Here is a 13,116-nt window from a genome sequence, read left to right as displayed (position 1 = left end):
CATACAAACTTAGAGTCTTAAACTTGTTTATGAACTTTAGTCGCGCAGTATCCCATGTGTTGAGGACGTAGACTTGGCTGTTTATTTGTATGTGTGGATCATTAACCGTCTTGTCGGTCTATTCCGCAGTTTTCATGGTACCATTAGATGAACACGGGAGAACTATCGTTTATGATTTTCTCTTTTGTTTGCACATACACAGTTTGTCTTGTTTGTGAGCTCAATTGTGAGCACTGGCAGTCTTATGAATCTTAGAGTTGGTCCCGATCAGATTACACCCTTGTTGAAAACCAGACATACACATGTTGCGCGCAGATTTATTGTTATCTATTATTATCTATTAAACTTGATTTCTCACCAACACGCAAGTGTTTGACGTTTATTTTAACACATGTTCAGGTTTGCAGTAGCTGTTTTGGAGCTTGTGGACACATAGGAAGTTTTCTTTATTTTGGACCTAGATTAAAATGTATCAAGACAAGTTATTGCTGTTCGAATATTATGATTTATAATATATTGATTTATGATGATTTATGTTATCTCTTGTTTACCCTGCGCGTGCGCGAATGAATGTATTTATTAAATATTGACACCCAATAGTGTCACGAGTAATGAAACAATATGTGGCGCCCCGATGTATAATCCGCCTTTGGTCGGGGTGTTACACGAATATCCGAATAAGAATTCAGATCGGTTTATTTGGGTTTCGATTTCGGTTTTTTTCGTATTTCGGATTTCTTGAACTCCCCTAATATTATATACGTTTTTCACACATCAAGTTTTTGGCGTCGTTGCCGGGGACACTGGAAAATTCTTTGTTTAAACCAAGTTGATTATCTGATCTGTTTAATTGTTTATTTGCTTTTTAGTTGTTATATTTTCTTTTAGGTTCCTTCACTTGCTATTTGTGCCTTTAGGTTTTAAAAAAATTAAATTAAATTAAATAATTTTTGTTTTAGTTCATGCATAATACCCGTTCTCAAGACCCACCTTTATTCACTGCATCAAAAGAGCCTGAGAGAGAGTTTCAGGAGCGACTTAAGGAGGCGTCGAGGTTAGCGTCTCTACTCCTAGAATAGATATGGGGGACGCCGCTCCACCACCGAGACAAACCGTTCATGCTAAAGCCAACGATGGCATCGTAGGAGCCCGATCTGCAATTGTCCGACCTGCTGCAACTAATAATCAAAACTGGCAAATTCCATCTCACGTCATGAATTCTATCACCAATTCTGCTCAGTTCCACGACTTGAATGACGAAGATGCTTCGGGACACCTATCCCGATTCGTGTGGATCTGCGAAACATTTAATATTAATAATATCTCGCCCGACGTCATTCATCTTAAGTTATTCCCGTTCTCACTTTCTGGTCGTGCTGCTTCATGGTTTGACTCTCTTCCAAACGCCTCAATCGCCACATGGGCCGACTTGCAATCCAAGTTCCTTAGGAAGTATTTTCCTCCATCGAAGGCTGGACGTCTACGCGAGCAAATTCGTTCTTTTCATATGGACCCTGATGAGTCCTATTATTCCGCGTGGGAGCGTTTCCAAACTCTTAAAAACCGTTGTCCTCAGGATGGATTAGTTAAGTATAATGTATGGAAAACTTTGGTTTATGGTTGGTAGTTAAGTGCCGGCCGTGTAAACTGAACTGGCCGAATATTTACTAAACCGACTTTGTGCTTTTAGTTTTCATTACTTTATTGGTCAACCTATTAATATCCAAAATGTAAAGTGTTTCATCTTCTTTTTACCTACCAATTACTAAACTTTCGAATGACGAATAACATTCCATGCTTATTTGGTTCTAAAAAAGACCTGGCCCAACCGAGGGATTAGACTATCTTGGTCGTTCCGACCGACCAACTAACCCTGCTGGTTCGGTTGTATTTATAAAAAAACTAAGCTTACCGGTGGGCCTAAAACTTTTATCAAAACCGACTGGACTGGAATGTTAACACCCCAGTTTATACATGTTAATGATTTCTTCACACTGGCTGGATTTTTTTTAGTTAAGGTTATAGAATTTACATGTTTCCTTGCATTTTTGCTCATGATTTATCGTCTAAACCTTAAATTTGCTAATCTTCAGCTGAGGGTGGTGTTTTTATTGATTATTTATGTGTGGATCCAGTCATTTCTTGTGGCTTTTGGGCCTATGGGGTCAACCAGCAACAAGTTACCTTCATGAACAAGTTTCTTGCGTATTTCTCATTATTCCTAATGCGCAACACTTGATCTCAACTCTTATTAATCACGGTTTCAGGTAACAACTTGCGATTCCTTTCACGGGTTGCTTGCACAGTTGTGCATATTGCATTAGTAAATGTACATTGACTACGTATATTGTAAAACCCAAAGTAGTATATTGGTTCATCTTTTTCTACTTTTTCATTGACACTACACGAAACCAACTCCTTTTGCTTATCGTTTTTGATCCTTGCATTGTATGGATTTGTTGATTTTGAAATGAATATTACTGGAGCATGTCAATTAACTGTATAAGAAAAGAATATGTGAACATGTGGAAGGAATTAATATAGAACTTAACAATTTTTATTGTTTATATGGTATCTCAATCAATGTCTAAGATGATGTAATAACTTAATATAAACTAGCAGTGTTAGTATTTTATATTGTGTGTATATTTATACACTCATGTGTATGTAACGGTGTATTTTTTATATAGAAAAAAGGGCAAGAAATAAAAATTAATGGAAGTTTAAGTTAGACCAGTCAACTACTTGTTAATTGATACTTGTTTTGCACTAAACAAACTGACCTGAATCAGTTTCTACCAAACCCAAACCCTTAAATTTTTTGTTAGGTTCATTTCATGTTAGAAACTCACACTCCTAGCTTTAATGTACTACTAATGAATTAGTTTTGCTATCACTACATGGGACTATACCATATAATATTAAAAGGATCCATAGAATTTAGCAGCGACATGGAGCTCAACACAACCACCATTTTCACAATAAGTTATACAATCAAAATATTGGTACTTCAACAATGGAAAGGCCAGTTTTTGGATTTGGAACCAGGCCGTTATATCTACTTTTGCCAATTTATCTAGCCATTACAATTTACAAAACAAACGGTCCAATGGTTACACTTAAATGCAACAGTATCAACTTATTCGAGACAACTTATATACTTAATGCCAATTTGTTAATCTTTTTAACATTTGTTAGTTTTGAGTTCATTTTAACATCGAAAGACCGTTTAAACGAAAGGCATACGATTTTGTAAGTGGGATCTTAAAAAACGGAGAATATATAATGATTCAAATATACGTTTGTGGGCCTCATTACAAAACTCAATCAATGGTCTTGTTAACATTACTTTAAATGTTAATATTCTTTCATCTTACATTGTTAAGATCCATAATCAGAACTTATTGACGCATTGAGTTATTTATCAAGATTACAATTACTAATTATTATTGTTAGGTGAAAACGAGCCAAGCCAAGCTCGAGCTCTATTTTTAAAGTTAGTTTAAGCTTGGCTCGTTAGTAGTTTTTCAAGATCGAGCTCAGCCCATTTAGTATCTATTAAGTAATGTATACACATTTATTATAACCTTTTGTATATATTTTAGTTATATTTAGTTATTTTTATCATAATTTCATACACAATAATTTATATATATATGTGGTAAGGATCATAAGGGAATCTTTTGCAAATTGAGAATTTTGAGAACCATTTTGGACCACTAAAAACACTTTTAAAAATATATTTAAAAAAAATAATAAAAATTTTAAAAAATTAAAAAAATCAAAATTCTTATATTTCATTCCGGTTTCAATAAAAAAAAATAAAAAAATACAAAAAAAAATAAAAAAAATGGCATATTATACACATATGTATAATTTTATATAATCTTTAGTTACGTAATATACACATATGTACAGTATCATTTATCTTAAATTATACACATGTGTATAAAAAAACATGTAAATATACATATATGTATATATTATACATATGTGTATATAATTTAGCTAAACCGAGTTTTTTTTATGAAACCGGGATGATAAAATAAGAATTTTGGTTTTTATACTTTTTTTATTTTTGTGTTTTTTTTTATTTTATGATTTTTTTTATTTTTGTATTTTTTGTGATCCAAAATGGTTCTTATAGTTCTCAATTTTAAAAAGGTTCTCTCATGATCCTGATCCTATATATATATATATATATATATATATGTTACATAAAATGAAAATTTATATAAATAGGTTGATTAGGCTTGCGAGCCATTATGAGCTCGATAAGTGAAGCTCAAGCTTGGGCTTGTTTATTAAACATACTTAGTTTTAGACTCGAGCTCATTTAAGCATCTTTTAGCGAGCCAATCAATGTGAATTACGTGCGCGGTGTTGGTTAAGCACATTTAATGTCCGTAATGTGCATTCCCATGCCGGTTATATGTGTACAATCTTCTGTTACACACGTGCTGGCTTTGCACAAGTTACGCGTACAATTTTGGGTTACGTGCACACCGTCATCAGGTAATTAACGTGTGTACCAACACTTATAATTCGCTCAATGCCGGGTTACACGCGCACTCAGTTGCATCACGCGGGTACCCAAGCTTCACAAAACACAATGTAACCCCTCCAAAAAGAAAATGACATCCAACAAACCATATGCACATGCGGGAGCGCGCTCGCATTGATAACCCATTACACACCACACCAAACATTACAAACCAATACGATGGGATAATTTGTGCGAATCCGCAGCAACGCGCGGGCACCTATGCTAGTATATAAAAGAGAGGACTTTGATTTCGGTCATCGTGATCTTCTAAAATTATCAATTTTGGTCCAATAGTATATTGTAAGCTTTTATGTTACAATATTTTCATCATCATTGGACTATCAATTTTAGTCATACCCGTTAACGCCATCCAACAACAGTTAGTTAATGCAATTTTAAGGGGCATTTTTTTAATTATTTTTCACATGCTTTATGTAATGAAACTTTTTCCACGTAACCTTTACTATAACAAATCAAACAGATACCAACCGACTTCTTATCACGCACGCGCCGCAACGCATGGTAGCTTTTAAACATGCCACACAAGTTTGACATATATACTTTTTGATACTTCAACTTTGATAATGAAACAATTGTCATTACATCTTTTACTTATGGGCTCTCTTCAACTTTGATAATGAAATTTTGCCACTAAACTTTTACGTAACAAATCGAACAGAAACTGACCAACTTCCCGACGCGTACTCGCCGCAATGCATGGTAGCTTTCGAATAGGTAATACATTTAACTTATTTTTTAATTTCATATGTTAATATTATGTGAGGTATCGACTTATGGTCAGATATTAGAGCCTGAGGTGAGTTGCCTTCATCTTCCCCAGATCAGCCCTACAGGCTCTTACGATCCCAAAGAATGCCCATTTGCCTCAAGGGTAGGGGACACAAGCTAGCAATTTTCCTTGCTTCTTCTTGGTTTTATGGAAAGTGGAATGATAAAATCTTCAACAATAAATCGAAAATGAGGTCAATATATTAAGGTGAACATGTTTCTTTGGATTATAACTTTAGTTTCAGCTAAGTTTCTTTTACCTAGTCATGTATTTGTTTGCTCTAGCTCCTGTTAGTAGCGTTTTTTTATCTAATAATATTTATCCGCCTTAAGAAAATATAATCATGACTCAAAAGAGGTAATCCTTTATTTAGATTTCACAGATACACAACTACACATATCTAACAAGATATGACGGTCTAATTAGACACACACTAGTGCATCACATTTAAAAAAGCACAAAATTGCTGACTTCATGTTTTAGCCTTATATTCATATACCATCTGAAAAACTGATATCTACATATGTATATTTATATCTAAATGCGTATGTATAAATATGCAGATGGTTGTTCCAAGGATGAGGAAGTGTTAATCTCAATTCCACTGCATAAGCTATTCTTATTTCACTGATCAGTTATATTTTATATAAAACTTCTCTCATATCTTTTTGTTTCTTTACTAATAAAATGTACATGTTACATGAGCTGGTTCGAGCAGCTTATTTTATAAATGTAGACAAGACGATTTTATCATCAATTGCTAATTCTTTGATAACAAAATTACAATCATGACATGTTTAAGCATGGCACTCCAAATGTGTAAGTAGATCTAGCAGTACTTTAGGCATTTAAGCAGACAATAGCAGGGATTAGTCTATACAAATTTTGTTCTTTTTATCTTTTTAAATTTCAGTCTAACATTTAGTTTAGTTTTCCTCTGAAAACATCTATTATTGAATATCTTTTAGAAATACAAATATATAGAGAGATAAAGAGAGCACTTTACAAATCATATATCAAGGAAAGGGATTTGTGAGATGATGGGCCAGTAGCTCCCATTTCTACTACACTTGTTTTGCAACTTCCAACAATACTTCACACTTAAACTTGACAACAGTGGAAGCAATGTCTCTGGTAGATCTTTAAGCTTTGGGCAAGACCCAATATGAAGTTGTTTGATGCAGGTGAGGTGTTGTAGGCCCTCGGATACTGTTTCTAAATCTGTAAAACCTCGGATTTGTAGAAAAGTTAAAGTTGATGGAAGAACAAAAGACCATGAAGCAAATGAAACCACTCCTAAGTTTTCTCCATGTAAGTGTAGTCTAACAAGTGATGTTGGGAAATTTTGAAGCCCCCAATTTGACATGGGCTTCTTTAATCCTCCTATAGTTAGTGCAATTAGATTAGGAGGCCATAAACCGCAAGGAAAGGAGCAGTCTAAGACTGGACAGTTTCTTATGGTTAGCACTTCCAATGATGTGACACGTTGCAACTGTTCATAAGGAAATGACTTTAGATTCTTGCAACCAAAGATATGAAGAGATCTAATGCGAAGAAGCGGAAAATAACCGAAGGCTTTCTCATGTATGGATTCTATAATGTCACAATGTGAAATGGTTAAATTTGCGAGATGAGCCAAGCATCCTTCAGGGAATGACCTCAAATTCGGTAATCTACAAATGAAAAGTGTTGACAAGAAGTTACGGAAAAGCCAACTCTCCTCTAGGTTGTCGCAACCACTAATGTCAAGAATCTTCATAGGGGATGGGATTGCATCTGTCATTTGGTAGGACAAGGATGTAATAGAAGGACAATCGAAAATTACCAACTTCTTAATACTTTCTGGACAATTGTAACTCTCAAGTCTGTGACAACTGCGAAAACTTACTTCTTTAATCGATTCCATGTTAACTTCTTTATTTCCCAATGATACTAGATTTTCACAGGATTCTATTCTTAGAATCTGCAAGCTGACAAGAATGTCGCAAGCTTGTGTTTCTAACTCCCATAAGTATCTCAATTCATCACACCATCTAATGCATGTATATTCAGTTGCTCCAAGGTGTTGTAAAACCTCTCCATTTAGTCTTGTAAGTCCATTAATATAGCCCATTTCCAACTTAAGAATTGACGAGGACACACAAACCATGCTACGAAACACATGTTCACAACATCCTTTTATGTTCAAAACACGAAGTGAAGGTATTAATCCAATAGAAACTGTAGCTAGTTTTGGACAATTCTCTATAGACATTTCACGAAGACAAGGAAATGATCCAACAACCCAATTACCTTCACCACAATTAGTTGACCATATTTCCCAACCCTCCATATCATCAAATTCCAAAACTTCAAGTGACGGAAATGCACCACGATTGTAGGAATTTTCAGGCCCAAGGAACTCGCAACCAAGAGTCTTCAACCCGCTCATGCTTTTAACAATTAATATTTGAAGTGAACTTAGATGTCCAAGTGTTGGTAGATATCCACAACTTCTACATCCTTCTAATGTGAGTTGTGTTAACCGAACAAATGTGGGATCCTTAACCCAATTGGGAAATTTGGTTCCCTTGTAGAAACATATCTTCAATTTTCTCAATCTATTATGTGGTCTTAATGCTTCAAGGACTTCATATTCAGTTAACTCATTTCGTGACTGATCAAACACATCACTCCATTCCATCTCCAAGTCATCGATATCCGTCTTTAGCCATAAGTTGGCCTCCCTTGCATGTATTGAATTTATCACTTTGTGTATCCCGATGATACAAATTCGACCTCGAAGATGCAAAAGGCCCTTAAGTGCAGTTATATCAAACCCATATGCTCCCTCAATAATGACTTTCGATAGAGTTTGTAGACTTGTTAACCTACCAATCCCCTTGGGAATCTTGTTCAGCAATGGAGTATCATTGATGTCCAAATGTCGCAGTTTCATTAGTTTTACAAAACTCTTTGGCAAGCTAGATAACTGAACACAACCACAAAGCAATAAGCTTTGGAGATTATAAAGGTCACTAACTTGTTCTGGTAGACATGTGATGCAAGTTCCAGAAAGATTGAGGTCCCGAATATGCTTGAGACTACCGATGGATTGTGGTATCTCTCTTATTGAACAATTTGCTAGGCTTATCACCCTCAAGAATTGTAATTGTGGAAGAAAATCATTAACAACCTTCGTCGATAAAAACGCGAATGAGAAATTAGGTACATAAAATGGTATGGATAAGAAAGTGCGCATTCGTCTAGCTCTTTGGAATGGCATGGACATTCGGCAAAGTCCAATAAATTTTTCATGAGTAAGTGAAACATATCTGGACTTCTCCAAAGCTTCGTTTGTATCATTAACTTCCATCTTATCATCAAGCCGAAAGAAAACTCTTCCGCGACACTTGTAGCCAAGTCATTTATCAGGTCGTGCATTTTATACCGAGATTTCTCAGTAGTTGAGTGCAGGAAAAAAGACCTACACTTCAACTCTTCAAAATACTCCTCACCCAAACACTCCATTGTTTTATTGCCTTTCGACTTGTATAGAAACCCTTCTGCCATCCATAGTAGCACGAGTTCATCTTTGTCAAATAGGTAGTCCTTGCTGAATAAAGAGCAGTATGCAAACACTTGTTTCAAATGTGGCGGGAGATCATAATAGCTTAACCTTAGAGACGGAAGAATCTCATTCTAAGTCTGTAAACTCCATACCTCGTTGTTCAGAAACTCCTCCCAGTCTTCATCATTTGTTTTTGTTCTCAACACCCTTCCTAGCATTATCAAAGCCAAAGGCAATCCATCACATTTCTTCACAATGCCTTCACCATGAAATTTAAGCGATGGATGTTTATCAAAGTTTTGTTCACCGAACGCATGTTGAGCTAATAAACATAAAGCTTCTTCATGTGACAAAACATCTAAAGTGTATGAATCGGGTCCATGATCGATGCTACTGAGGACTTCCTGGTCGTTACTATAATTTTACTTCCACTTCCCCCCTACAACAAAAGAGCGTTGTAGGAGTTGCCATTCCTTGTAGTTTTCGTTCCACACATCATCTAGAACAAATAGGAATCTACTGTTATAAAGTTTTTGTGTAAGCGCCTCTTGTAGGAGATTTAGATTAACAAAATTTCGATTCTCCCCAACTACTGCTTGATAAATAGCGTTGCTAATATTAAACACATTGAACTCATCAGAGACACAAACCCATGCCATGAGTTCAAAGTGATCCTTCACTTTCTTTTCATTGTACAAAACTTGAGCAAGAGTTGTTTTGCCTATCCCTCCAAGACCAACAATGGATAAAACACTGACGTTTTGCGTACATGTTTCATCTCCTAACAACATCCCGAGCAATGCATGTTTATCCCTGTCACGACCCACAACTTTTGACTCATCAACCAGTGAAGTTTCCTCTAGTCTTCTAGTTTTTCTAACGGACCGTGCAACGTTATCAGACAAACCCAAACTATTTTTCTGCTCAGCAAGATTATGCAATCTGGTTGTAATCTGATCTAACTTATCTAACTTAAAACTCATCTTTTGACCATACATAATATTACAAGGAGTCAAATCAATACAACATGTTGGGATGATCTTCAATACCTTACTGGTGACAGTTTCTTGATTCAACTTGCGCCTCATAGCTTCAGTCGCTAAATCATCGAGTATGTCGTCTATGTCGTAGGCCAAATCCTGCAGATCATGCAGCCATAATTGAACAGACTTTTCACTTATTTGTTTCTGGGCTGCATCAGCAAGCACAGATTGGATCTGGGACAGGGTTTTCTTCCATCTGTTGATCTGAGAATAGATTCCGTGGATCGAGCAAGGCTGATCAAGTCAGCAGAGGCCAGCTTATCGAAAAGAACAGTGATGAATGGGGCGAGAAAGATTTCAGCAACAGCCATTGCTGACAGGAAAAATGATTGTTTCCTTTTATTTTTCGTTGTTGGTTTAAAGAAACTGATGAAGCAATGGAATAGTTGACTCATGACTTCCACTCAGCCACATATTATTAGTAGGATAAAGTGATCTAATATCATGTTTTTGTATTATTTTTTTATCTGTTGCTGTCTTGATTTTGTGAAGCAATTATTGTTTTCTATTTGGAAAAAAAAGAATTATGTACGTTAATAAAAACATCTAGAGGGAGGAGAAGGGATTAAAATACCTCAAAATAGATGGATTCAAAGTTTATTGAATATTTTCAATAATTAACAATATGTCAAGACCATACATAAATACATAAAGGAATAAAATAAATAAGGAAGTAAGTCTCATTCAGTGGCAACATTCACGGATGTCAAAGTAATATGCATGGCAAGCAAATCATGATATATATGGAGAATATGTGGTTGATATCAATTCCAATACTCCCCCTCAAGTTGGAGCGTGTAGATTTTTAACGCCCAACTTGTCAAGCAGAAATTGTTGGGTCAAAAGTTTGACCCAAATGAGAAGATTTGACCTAATTGAAGAATATTGAAGATTGAAATCTTCTCAACCTCCTCAGAAACTGCTAAGTATTGAATCCGGGTATACCTTGGACCTTCGAGTAAGCTTTTACTTAGCCGAGTACGAGATTTTGCCTTTCGGGCACGGTTTACTTCAAAGAATCTTCTTAAGTGGATATCCGAGCAAGGTATGCTTTTTGGTGATTTCCGAGTAAGGTTCATCTATTTGGCATATCCGAGTAAGGTTCACTTTGTCAAGCAGGGTTGTTCTTCAAGACCAAGTATTTTACTCTTCCGAGTAAGGTATGGTCAACCAAGTCCAAGAAGCCAAATAATTGGAAGACCGGGCAAGGTATTATTTAATAATTATGGTCCGAGTATACTTGATGAGTTGATGGAATATCTCTAAGTTATATCGAGTAAGGTTCTGCTCGAGTAAGGTATGTACTCCCGAGTACGCCTTATCAAATAAGTTATTCAACTAACAAAGAGCCGAACAGGATCATAGAAGAACAAGGTTGCTCGTGAGGATTTGTCGAGCAAAGTTTGATAAGTCCAAGAAGATTGAAGTCTACTCGGTGAATATTTTACTTGGTAAAATATTCTCTAAGTAAAGTCTACCCGGAAACTGATTCCGAGTACACTTCTATGTTTACCAAGTCTGAAGGAAGGCCGAGTACACTGCGTACTCGGAGACTGAAGTTTAATGAAAAGCTTACCCGGAAGACTTGTTTTACACTTAGTATATTTTTGAATATGTAAATTGAGTATGTACTATCGGATAGGGTTTCTAGAAGGAATGACAGCCTGTCTTAGGTTGGCAGGCCTATAAATAGAATAATTAGGGCACGCCGCCAAAGAGACACGAAATAGACAGAATATACGAGTGGATAAGACCGACACATTAATTAAGAGAATATTGTGTGTGTGACGGCTGTCCTAGGATTCCTCCTAAACCCTAAATCGATTATCCTTTTGTATGATTAACGTTATATAAATGGAAATCTTTTGAGTGAATCCTTCATGTGTCCTCGTATTTTGAATATTCATTGCAACCGTATATTTGTTATTGATTCCGCCTTTAACAAACGGTCATCTTTCTAAACTTAGTAACCCGTCATTAACTCTCTTGTCAACACGATTAATTTTGTGTGAGTTATGACATGATTGATTAAGATCCGATTCTAAGCGCGACGTGACAAGTGGTATCAGAGCTTGTTGCTGCTATTTTTAGAAAGATTGTTGCTGATTAAGTTTTGAAGAAGAATAATGTAAGCAGAGCACTGTTCGATTGACTTGTGACGTCAGAGGCTCTGTTCTTCATTTTTCTTCCAGATCTACAAGTTTTAGGTGTTTTCTTTTCTTTATTTCACTTAAAGCTTTGATTTTTATTGTTGAATCTTGTCCTATTCATATCAGACACCTCAGATCTAAGAATTTATTCTCAGATCTGATTATTTTACTTTATTTTCGATAAAAGCTTATCTTTTGTTTTAAGAAAATGTCTGGATATGAGGAACAAGAGGTGTCTACTAATAAGATACCTAGATTGTATGGTCAGGAGAACTTTACCAAGTGGAAAGTGCTTTTTGAGGCTGCCGTTTGTTATAATGATGTGGATATGTGGAATTCTATCAAGAATGGACCACAAGCTGCGGTTGAAGAAGGTGCTAATGCAAACGCTATTGCTGCTGTTAGAGAGAGAATGAGAAAGGTTGATGACAGGGCATTGGCTATGCTCAAACTTGGTATGTCTTGGGAAATCCTCACAAAGGTTGCACATCATCAAACTGCTAAGGCAATGTATGATGCAATCCTTGAGATGTATGAAGGGAAAACTGAATTGAAGAACATTAAGAAGCAAAAGACTGAAGCAACAGTTAGAAAGATTCAAGTATAGAGATGGTGAAAGGTTGAAGTCAATACTAGAACGTTTTCTGAGTATTGTGAATGAGTTGAGAACAACTGACTATGTAATGACTGACTTTGATTTAAATACAAAGTTGCTCAACTCAATGCCAAAAGAATGGTATACTGCTTGCAAATTCATCATTCAAAAGCAAAATTTCAATGAATTGAAATTGGATGATGTAGTATGTTTTCTTCAAGCTGCTGAACTTGAAATGATTGAGAATGAAATGATCAAGGAAGATAAACCAAGTTTCAATGTGTCAAATGCTTTAATTGCTCCAATGGGGAATCTTATAACAAAGAATCAACAACAAATTCCCATCATTGAAGAACCAAGTGATCACAACAATGAGACTGCTAGGTCTTTCATTGGAGGTGGTTCAAGCAATCAAAGTGGTCAACAGAGATTTAATGTTCAA

The 13,116-nt window shown here is 35.7% G+C and overlaps 1 pseudogene; it reads right to left on the bottom strand.

Annotated features, from left to right (window-relative positions):
• Window positions 1-6,320: 6,320 nt before the first annotated feature.
• Window positions 6,321-10,349, bottom strand: LOC143571868 (putative disease resistance protein RGA3; annotated as a pseudogene).
• Window positions 10,350-13,116: the final 2,767 nt, after the last annotated feature.

Source organism: Bidens hawaiensis, unplaced genomic scaffold (assembly GCF_021521415.1).
Source record: "Bidens hawaiensis isolate Kalapana, Puna unplaced genomic scaffold, B.hawaiensis_p1.1 tig00001336_1, whole genome shotgun sequence".
Taxonomy (NCBI): domain Eukaryota; kingdom Viridiplantae; phylum Streptophyta; class Magnoliopsida; order Asterales; family Asteraceae; genus Bidens; species Bidens hawaiensis.
This window is presented reverse-complemented; position numbering and strand designations above follow the sequence as displayed.